Source organism: Oryzias melastigma, linkage group LG23 (assembly GCF_002922805.2).
Source record: "Oryzias melastigma strain HK-1 linkage group LG23, ASM292280v2, whole genome shotgun sequence".
Classification (NCBI taxonomy): domain Eukaryota; kingdom Metazoa; phylum Chordata; class Actinopteri; order Beloniformes; family Adrianichthyidae; genus Oryzias; species Oryzias melastigma.
This window is the reverse complement of record NC_050534.1, coordinates 3,705,554-3,715,904: the sequence shown is the minus strand read 5'-3', so window position 1 is coordinate 3,715,904 and position 10,351 is coordinate 3,705,554. Positions and strand designations below refer to the sequence as shown.

The 10,351-nt window shown below is 39.9% G+C and overlaps 1 protein-coding gene across 2 annotated transcripts in view; it reads left to right on the top strand.

The window, feature by feature from the left end:
- The window catches only part of nav3 (neuron navigator 3), a 435,160-nt gene that overhangs the window by 54,695 nt on the left and 370,114 nt on the right, over positions 1–10,351 (top strand). For both annotated transcript variants that reach the window (XM_036210349.1, XM_036210350.1), the window contains exon 2: positions 9,464–9,568. The gene's annotated coding sequence lies outside the window, so the exon portion shown is untranslated. The remainder of the gene's footprint in view (positions 1–9,463; positions 9,569–10,351) is intronic.

The following is a 10,351-nucleotide window of genomic DNA, read 5'->3' as shown; positions in this document are numbered from 1 at the left end:
GGGGGGGGTGTGTGACCCACCCCACCCAACAAATCAAGCATCTCTGCAGGCAAGGACAGAGGTCGCGAAATGCAAACCCTCAGGTTTTTATGAGAGGGATGAAGGGACGCTGGACCGACCGTCGCTGCTGTGGAAGAGACAGGATGTGATAACGTCTGCGCAGGAGCCCGCAGCTATTCCACGGCGTGGAGTAATACTTGTGAAATGAGAAATATCGCAAGGATGAGATAAGATCAAATTTATTGATCCTAGAGGGAAAACTGGGTCATTTCAACCGCAAATGGGAGGGGGGTGTAAAGTGCAAAGAATAAAGAAGAAGTATAAGAATCTGCACCATAAATGGGGAAAAAATGAAAAAAACATGATGTCTTTGCAGAGATGAGGCGTACTGAACCAATCGCATCCAGTAATCTGATTCAAATGTTCACTATACAGTAGTAGGGATGTGAAAGAACACAAAGAGAGAAAAGAAGACCCCCATGCATGACTCTAGAAACAGTCGATTGATCTCACGTATGTGAACTGCAGAGTCTCATCAATCTCTGGTCAGAAGGCTACAGACCATGTGGTATTATCTTCCTTTGTGGTCATTGTTAGTGTGGCACAATGTTGTTGGTAGATAAGCAGCTGCTATAACAACCAGACTGTGACCTGGCTGTTTGACTCACTCTCAACAAGAGTGCACTGTATTGTTTCAAAATAGCCCCAAAAACTAAAAAAGGCCCAAATTAGCAAAAATAGCTAGCATGCAGCAGAAATATTATCTAAACTACAAAATAGCCTTAAACACGGGGAAAAAGTCTACTTTAGCCAAAACAGCTAGCATGTGGTAGAAATATTTGCTAAACTCCAAAACAGCCCAAACAAAAAATACAAAAAAACCTAAATTGGCCAAAACAGCTAGCATGTAGCTGAAATATTAGCTAAACTCCAAACTATCTAAAAAAAATTTGAAAAAAAGCCTAAATTAGACAAATCAGCTAGCATGTAGCTAAAATATTAGCTAAACCCCAAAATAGCTTAAAAAAAAACAAAAAAGCCTAACTTAGCCAAAACAGCTAGCATGTAGCTGAAATATTAGCTAAACTCCAAACTAGCTTCAAAAAACCCCCAAAAAGCCTAAATTAGACAAAACAGCTAGCATTTAGCTGAAATATTAGCTAAACTCCAAAATAGACTAAAAAATGAAAAAAAAGGCCTAAATTAGCCTAAACAAACAGCTAGCCTGTGGCTGAAATATTAGCTAAACACCAAAATAGCCTAAAAAAAATCTCAGTAAATGCGGAAAACATCAAGAGAGTTAGCAATCAGCATGCCAATTTTTAAAACTTTGACCACGTGCTGTAGCGGCTCTCCGTCAGGCTGCCAGCTCACTTTCCGTGATCCAGTGTAGCAAGCGCGATTGCTCCAGATTCATGGGCCCTGCGACAGACAGGCTAGGGCATGGATGGGCAATCCTTTATAATTTTGGGCCACAAATTTAACAGAAGGGCCAGACCAACCGTAGATCCATGAAGTGCTTTTGTAATAATAGAAAGAAACAACAAGGAATCTGGATGAAAACCCGGCTGTCATTAGATTAAAAATGACTTTTAAACAGAACATAGTTGAGTCCGTATTTCAAATTGTGTGGCTTTTGCTCTTATCTTAGAGCCAATCGCACTAATTGGGTTGATGTCTCTTAGGGAAAAACTCAAACTTCATGTGATGTTTGAATGATTGGAAAATCCCTGTCCGACTGGACAGTTCTGGTGAAGCACACTGTTCTGGAAGGGCGGGCCTTCATACTGCTGCTCGGTCCTACGAATAATCAGGAGCAAGAACAGGAAAGAACACAGTTGGAAGAAATCCTCCACATTTCCAGCCTTAAAAACAAGCAGATTTTGTAGAGTAAAATCTAAATCTTACTTTCGAATACAGCGGTACGTAGCAGTGTGTCGGAGCTTTCAGCTCATCTCCTCTGGAGATCTGAGCCTGATTTCTGTCTGAAATCTTCCTAACAAGCAAAGATGTTTGTCTCCCAGTGAAACAGAATGGTCAAATCATTGTTCTCTGCTCTTGCAGCCCGGTCCTGGTGAGGATTAGAGCAGCAGTGTTCAGGATGGAGATAACAGGCTGCTTAGTTACTAACTTTCAGCTCAGATAAGCAGATGCGGCTGCCAGCGCATCTCCAGCCCACCTTGTCTGCAAGATAAGCAAATGAGAGCCGAACAAAGCAGATTTGTTGCTTTGCTAATCTCGCAAACAAAGATGTACATGGATTAATGCATGAACAACATGGCGCGAGTGCAAGACTATGAACACAGGAAAACACAGTCATCCTCCTCATTAGAAGCTGCATAATCCTCTAAGATGCGACGTGAACCTCGGTGGGGCTGCAGCACAGATGAAAGCGCAGCAGCTCATGATTTAACTCAGGGATAAGAGGTGAGGCTGCATGCACAGCTGCGTCTGTGTGGACCTAAAGCAGACTCAGGGGTATTGACTGAAAATGGGCTTTAATATCCTGTCCTGTGGGGATCGGCTCCTCCCAGTATAGCTCACAGAAGGGATGTGGAGGCTATGCTCTAGGTGTCGTCAGAACTCGTCATGTCACGCTAGCCTTGCAAAGTCGCTCTTGAGATTTTAAGGAATCTTGCAGCCTCTGTCTTTCTGTCAGAAACAGGCAGACAGCTGGATCCAAGTGCAGCAAGTTTATTTGGTACAGACAGGGCAACAGGCGAAGTCCACAAAACTAAATCAGGGTCAGGCAGGCAGAGGTCAGCCACCAGCATGAGTGTATCAGAGGAAAGCCAGGGATCCAGGCGAGGGTCAGGGCAGGCGGCAGATGAAGCAGAAGATCAGGTCAGGTTGAGAACGCTCCGTGATGCAGGAAGAGTGGCACAAACAAGACTTCGCACTGACAAAAACTAGCTGTGGAGCTCCTGGGAGTGACAGCAGAGGCTTATGGGAAGAGTAGTGTGGAGAACCAGGAAGTTCTAGAACTCTGGAGATAGTTCCCGCTGAAGGCCACAGGGGGTGTACTGACGACTGATTCATGACACTTTCATTAATTTCTAGTATTAAAAACAAAATTGAATCAAATGAGAGAGAGAATAGGAATATACTTTCCATCAAACTCATTTTGACATCAAACTTTAATCAAATCAAAATGTATGTATCAAAAACACAACTCGAAGTGCTTTACATTTAAAAACATACACAGTAAAAACCAAACCCACCCTTCAACCTCCCCCCTCCCCTCCAATAACACATACAACCCGTGATCCTGACAGGTGACCTTTGACCCTAAACCGTTCATCAAACTCGTTTTGACAGGTGCCCCGCCCCTCAAGATGACAATTTAATGTCAGTTTTTATATAGACAGGGTATATAGGGTCAAAGGTCACCTGTCAAAATGAGTTTGATGGGAAGTATACTCCTGATCTCTCTAATGAGGTTAGAATCTGAAATAAGGAACTATTATCACAAAAGATAAAGTTTGGTCTCAGTGACTCAAATAATGAAAAAAAGTGTTTTTTTTGTGCTGAACGCTCACAACTTTGTTCCACTTTACTACACTCTGGCTCCACATAATATAAAGTAACGACTAATCGACTATTAAATTAGTCGTCAACTATTTTAATAGTCATCGATTAGTCTAATCGTGGCAGCTCTACTCTAGATTAAATATCTTCCTGCTCTCGTAGATTTAGCTTGTTGTTAAACCAGATGTGGTATTTCAGGTCAGTCTCAGGACCAATCCAAATTCTTCCCTTCTCCTTCATTTGGCCCTCCAAACGGAGAGTTATGAAAAAATAGTGTCTCATTTTCAACATCACCAATAATCACCGGTCCATTAGCGTTAGCGTGGAGCTCCCAGCGCTTGAATATACATAACAATAACGGCTTAATAACTTTAAAAAGGTCATTCTACAACGAAAAGTCATTACTTACATTTAAGTGTAAACTTCTGTGGTTCAGAGCGCTCCAACGTGAAGAAAAGCGCTTCTTAGCGTGACGTGGTTTACCAGGTACGTTCTGCTGCTAACCAGGAAAGCTGAAATATCTTCCTCCCTTTTCCTCGTGTCTCCAGGTCAGCCCCCTCCTCATCTGCAGACAAACCCTGTTTTTCCTTTGTCGGCAATCTTCCTCCCTCCCTGACCTGCCCCCTCCGTTTCTCAATCACAGCTCATCAGGCCTCCATTTCCAGCCTTGTAGCACAGCTGAGGACATGTTTACCCTATTCCAGGGTCATGTTTGTCTCTGGTGAAAGAAAATTAGAATCAAACTGAGATCTTCAGGGTCAGTTTTGTTCAGGAAACGAGCAAACACACCTGTAAGAACAGGATCTCCTCTCCTGCTCCATGATGTGGGAAGTGAGCTGATGAAGAGGTGCAGTGTGCTGCTCTCCAGGCTCTAGAGAGGCTGCAGGGAAAAAGTGTGTTTAAGAGGACTGACAGTACATCACAGGCTGAATGAAGGAGCGCTGCAGCCCCTGAAGGGTCCTCAGCGCTGTGTGGAACATCACGCACGCCGTCGCTGGTTGATGGTGACACCTGAGCACCCCCACAGGACCGGAGTCCCGTCTGCGCTGGGAAGAGCACAAACAGGACTTAGTTACTCACCGGCTTAGACGAAGGTGATGTGATGTGTGAGCTTTCATCTCACTTCTTGTACAAACATGAAATGACAAGAACTTTTCGCCTCAGAGGATCATTTTTGACCCACTTAGGAGTCTTAGGTGGATTAATGTAGACAAACTTTTTCCCTATATGAAACACAAACATAAAGAGAAACTAGAAAAGATGCATTACCTACGATGATGCTAGTGGGAATGCTTTTTGCCTCAGTAGATGCCAAATTAGCCAAAAAAGCTAGCACATTGCTTAAATACTAGCTAAACTCTAAAAATAGCCTAAAACTCCTCAATAAACCAGAGAGCCACAAAAAAGGGTCCAAGAACCACATGTGGCAGGTTGTAGACCCCTGCTCTAAAGTCTCCCAAGGTGTGAGCTTCTGTGGAAGGTAACAGGAAAAATTGATTTGGTGATATATCGTGATATTTCATTTTGCAAGACTTGTATATCGATTTAAAATGCTGACAAGACAATATTTAATTAATTATTCATGAGTGTCCCTCAGCGTCTTACTTTTGTTTTCCACCTAAATACCCAACGACTAGTTGGTAGCACACTGAGCCTCTTTGAGCAGCTCAACACCGCGACCAAAAAAACCAACAAATAATCAGGTGAACTAGCTTGTTTTAAAAGTTCAATCAACTTTGCTGTTTTTGCTGTCATGAGACAAGGACTACTTAGTTTTTACTTGGGATGGGTTCTGAACTGAAACTCTGTGCCACAGTACTGCCAGTATCAGTTGAAGTACTTTGTGTTGTGATCATTAAATATAATGAATTTCACCATTTTATTACAATGAAATACATAATAAAATTCAGGTAAGGTTATTTTCTAAATCATACACTTTAAAATAAAAGTGAAAAATTGTTGTAGTACAGCCTCGGGATATATCACGATATACATCATATCGTTAGACACATAATGTGTTATGTATCGTATCTTTAGACACAATGTGATATGTTTCGTAACATGAGACACATAATGTGAAATCTATCGTATCGTGAGACACAAAATGCGAAATCTATTGTACCGTGAGAAACATATGAAATGTATCGTATCGTGATACACATAATGTGATACGTATCGTGATACACATAATGTGATATGTATCGTATCGTTAGAAGCATAATGTGATATGTATCGTATCGTGATACACATAATGTGATATGTATCGTATCGTTAGACACATAATGTGATATGTATTGTATCGTGATACACATATGTGATATGTATCGTATCGTTAGACACATAATGTGATATGTATCGTATCGTTAGACACATAATGTGATATGTATTGTATCGTTAGACACATAATGTGATATGTATCGTATCGTTGGACACATAATGTGATATGTATCATATCGTTGGACACATAATGTGAAATGTATCGTTAGACACATAATGTGAAATGTATCGTTAGACACATAATGTGACATGTATCGTATCGTTGGACACATATCGTGATATGTATCGTATCTTGAGACACATATCGTGATATGTATCGTATCGTGATACACATAATGTGACATGTATTGTATCGTTAGACACATAATGTGACATGTATCGTATCGTTGGACACATAATGTGAAATGTATCGTTAGACACATAATGTGATATGTATCGTATCTTGAGACACATATCGTGATATGTATCGTATCTTGAGACACATATCGTGATATGTATCGTATCGTGATACGCATAATGTGACATGTATTGTATCTTTAGATACATAATGTGAAATGTATCGTTAGACACATAATGTGATATGTATCGTATCTTGAGACACATATCGTGATATGTATCGTATCGTGATACACATAATGTGATATGTATCGTATCGTTAGACACTTAATGTGACATGTATCGTATCGTTGGACACATAATGTGATATGTATTGTATCTTGAGACACATATCGTGATATGTATCGTATCGTGATACACATAATGTGATACGTATCGTGATACACATAATGTGAAATGTATCATATCGTGATACACATAATGTGACATGTATCGAATCGTTAGACACATATTGTGATACACATAATATGATACGTATCGTGATACACATAATGTGATATGTATTGTATCTTGAGACACATATCATGATATGTATCGTATTGACCGGTTCTTGCCAATACACAGTTCTACAAAGGACTGACGTTCAGAATCAACTCTTTTGTAACCGTCCCACGTCCTTCCTTCCTCTTCTTCCTTCTGGGTCATCTCTGCTTTTCTCTGGAGCTTCCCTGAGCTCCCAGTTTCCTGCACCTCCTTCAGCTTCAGAGTCCAGTTTCCACGTGATGAACACATTTGCATGCCAATCATCTGATGCCTCTGAGCCTGCATTGATTACCAATAGAACATGGAGTTGACTAGGATGGGATGGTGTTTGTTTACTGGTGTTTGCCGACTGTAACAGAAATGTTTCTAAAATTCAGAGTTCTGCTGCCTCACAGCTGCCTATATTTCTTTTTATGTATTACAAGTTAGAGAAATGCCCAAAAGTTTGGGATTGACCTGGTTTTTGGGCTCTGAAGTAAACGAACAGACCACAGAGGACTGTGTGAACTGTAAAAACTCCAAACCTTCAACAAAAGCCGAGGTCTCGCTGTGGTGCAGCCCTGCTGGTGCTCTGTGCTGTAGTTCTTCCTCTTTTATCCCCGACTTGTTGTATTTCTACTGCATCACTTCTCAAACTGCAGTATCATCCTAACCCTGCAGAGCTGCCTCACAGCATTCATCAGAAAGATCCTCCTCAGACTCTGGCAGGTCACACCGGGACCAAACCAGAAAGCATTTCCGAGCGGGCAGCGAGCCGTCTTCCCACAGTGGACAGATTACAGCAGGTGTGGAGCTGCAGGTGTTAATCACCACACAGAAGATAAGGAAGAAAAGAGCTTGTGTTGCAAAAAGAGATAATAAATGAAACTCTTTAATTCTGTTATTCCATGAAGCTTCATTTGTGAAGAAAATCTTTTGTGTTTTCTCCCCCCTCACAAATCTTAAAATGAAGCCGTTCTCTCTCAGCTGAAGGTCAGCTTGTTGGAAGTTTTCATCTCTCAGCTGTCACTGCTGCTATCTCTTGCTCCCCCTTTCTCTTCCTCCCTGCTCTATCGGAGCTCCACAGCTGCACCCGTCTCCTCCACTTTTCATTCTCAGCACAGATGCTGCAGTTCAGCATGCAGCTGTGGCAGTAAAGATGGAGCGAACAGGGCTTTCTCGCTCTTTTATACCCTCCCATCAGGGACTCACTTTGGTTCTGTTGTCAGTGTTTTTTAAACTTCTCAAGAAAACAGAATTTTGTTTTTTTTGTCTGTGAACACTTGTTAAATAAAGGTTTGGAAAATGACATTAACTCACTTTAGTTATTTAAAAAATGTCATTAGGGCTGCCACTCTTAGTCGACTAATCAACGATTAATCGACTCTTAAATAGTCTATAGACTATTAAACAAATGTATTAAACTAATTTAATAGTCGATTAGTCGTTATTTTATATTATATGGAGTCAGAGTGTAGTAAAGTTGAACAAAACTGTGAGAGTTCAGCACCAAAACATGCACTTTTTTATATTTGAGTCAGTGAGACCAAAACTTTATCTTTTTCAAAAAATATTTCCTTGTTTCATTTAATTGTTGAATGCTTAGTAAGCTCCTCTCTGTACGCCTTTCAGCATGTAAAAACTCAATCACACTTTCAGCGATTTCAGCAATCTTAGTATGAAAACGTTCAGTTTTTTCAGGACATTAATGTTTGTATTTTTGGTGTTTATAAACTCTATAGTTTTTGGAATATTGAGGAAAATATGCCCCATAGGAATGGAATAAGAAAGTCTTCTAATTTCAAAATTAGAAGTAGATTAGCAACAAACCTTCAAATAAATTCATGGACTATGTTTTCATCTTTTATAGCAATTTAAAAAGAAATTGGAGTTTCGTCGATCTAATATTTAACTTTTGGCTTATTGTCTACTGGGTTTTTTTAAGGCAAATTTAGAGTTTAGCTTCTATTTTAGCAGCATGCTAATGTTTTGACTAATTTAGTTTACTGAGGATTTTTAGACACTTTTGGAATAGCCCAGACATTTTTTACACATTTATTTGGAAACTGGGGGGAGGATATGAAACGAAACACCTAAAAAGGCCAAAAATCTATAAATTCTTAAACTGGCCAGGAGTCTGCTGAAAAAATGCACATGGTGAGTCAGTGTTCTCACCAGTGTGTGCATTGATCAGTGTGAGATAAAGAGACTCCGATTATCTTTTATGTATTCATCGTATTTATAAACACAAAGAGCTTCATGCTGAAGAAGAACTGTAGGACAGAACCTTCATGTTAAGATGGAAAGAAGTTCAACAGGATGAAGGGGAAAATGGATTGCTTCCCACATGAAATTAGCTGTTATAAGCAGGAAGAGACTTGAAGAGAGAATTTATTTTAATTTTAGATTTAAAAAAGTAATCTGTGTCATTTGGAATCAATAAATGTTGCTAAGGGGCAAAAAAATCAGCTTTAGGAGAGGAAGTAGTGCAGATGATCTTCTTACTGTGGAATGTTTTCAGGTGGATTCTTGCATTTTAACGAATATTCTCTTTAACTGCAGAGACTCTGGTTGAAAAGGATCCCGTTGTGCAAACATTTTTAGGACATTTCAGAAATGTTTAATGTTGGGGTACAGACAGAAGTCTGTCTCCGCTGTTTGCAGGCATCTCACTGACTGATTCTGCTACCACAAAACCTAAATGTTTTCCAGAGCTTCAAGGAGGACAACGTTTTACTTCAGATCCTGTTTTGCTAAAGCCTTTTGTGGCCAGTTTACTACAAGAACTTTTGTCTTCCAGGAAGCCACAGTAAAGGGAGACTCTGCAATGCCCTGAAGCTGTGAAACACAGGAGGAACGAGAACGTCTGATCTGAACCTCCTCAGCTCCTCCTGTCCTCAGCGTGGTAAGTCCGGTCCTTTTCTTTTGCTGGGTTAAAGAATGGACGCAGTTCAGGTATAAACATATAGATGCCCTCTCTGAACAATGAAGCAGACACTAAAAATAAGGTTTTTGTCACTTTACAGGCTAGAGGGATTTCAGATCAAAGCTTTGTCTCCAAACACATGACCGTCCAGACAGTTTGGCTGGCAGAGTCCTGAAGCTACAGATAATTGGGATTTCCATGGGTTCGGTTTATGGATTATTAATTCTGAATTCAGAATCAAACTAAACTCTGTTTTAGCTTCTCTTAGGGAAATGGCAACTAAAAAATAATCTTGAATGTTGAGTTTGATTAAATGAAATGAAAGAAAGTACAACTTTAATTCAGTCTTCAGTACTGTATTTTTCTGAGTATAAGTTGCGTATTTGCATTGTTGGGGTGAGGTAAGGTGAGACTTATACTCAGGAGTGACTTATATGTGATTTTTGGGGGTGTATGAAAATATAAATTCAGCGAAATGTCACAATACGTTATTTTGTGATTTTTGTATTAAATTAAAAGCTGCCAAGACTGTATTTATTTATTTATGCCTAATTTAGGCCTTTTTTTTAGTTTTTTGGTCTATTTTGGAGTCTAGCTAACATTTCAGCTACATGCTAGCTATTTTGGCTAATTTAGGGTTTTGTTCTTAAGTTTTTTTAGGCTGTTTTGGAGTTAGGCCAATATTTACACACCAGCTGTTTTGGCTAATTTAGGATTTTTTTCAGTTTTTTAGACTATTTTGAAGTTTAGCTATTTTTTCAG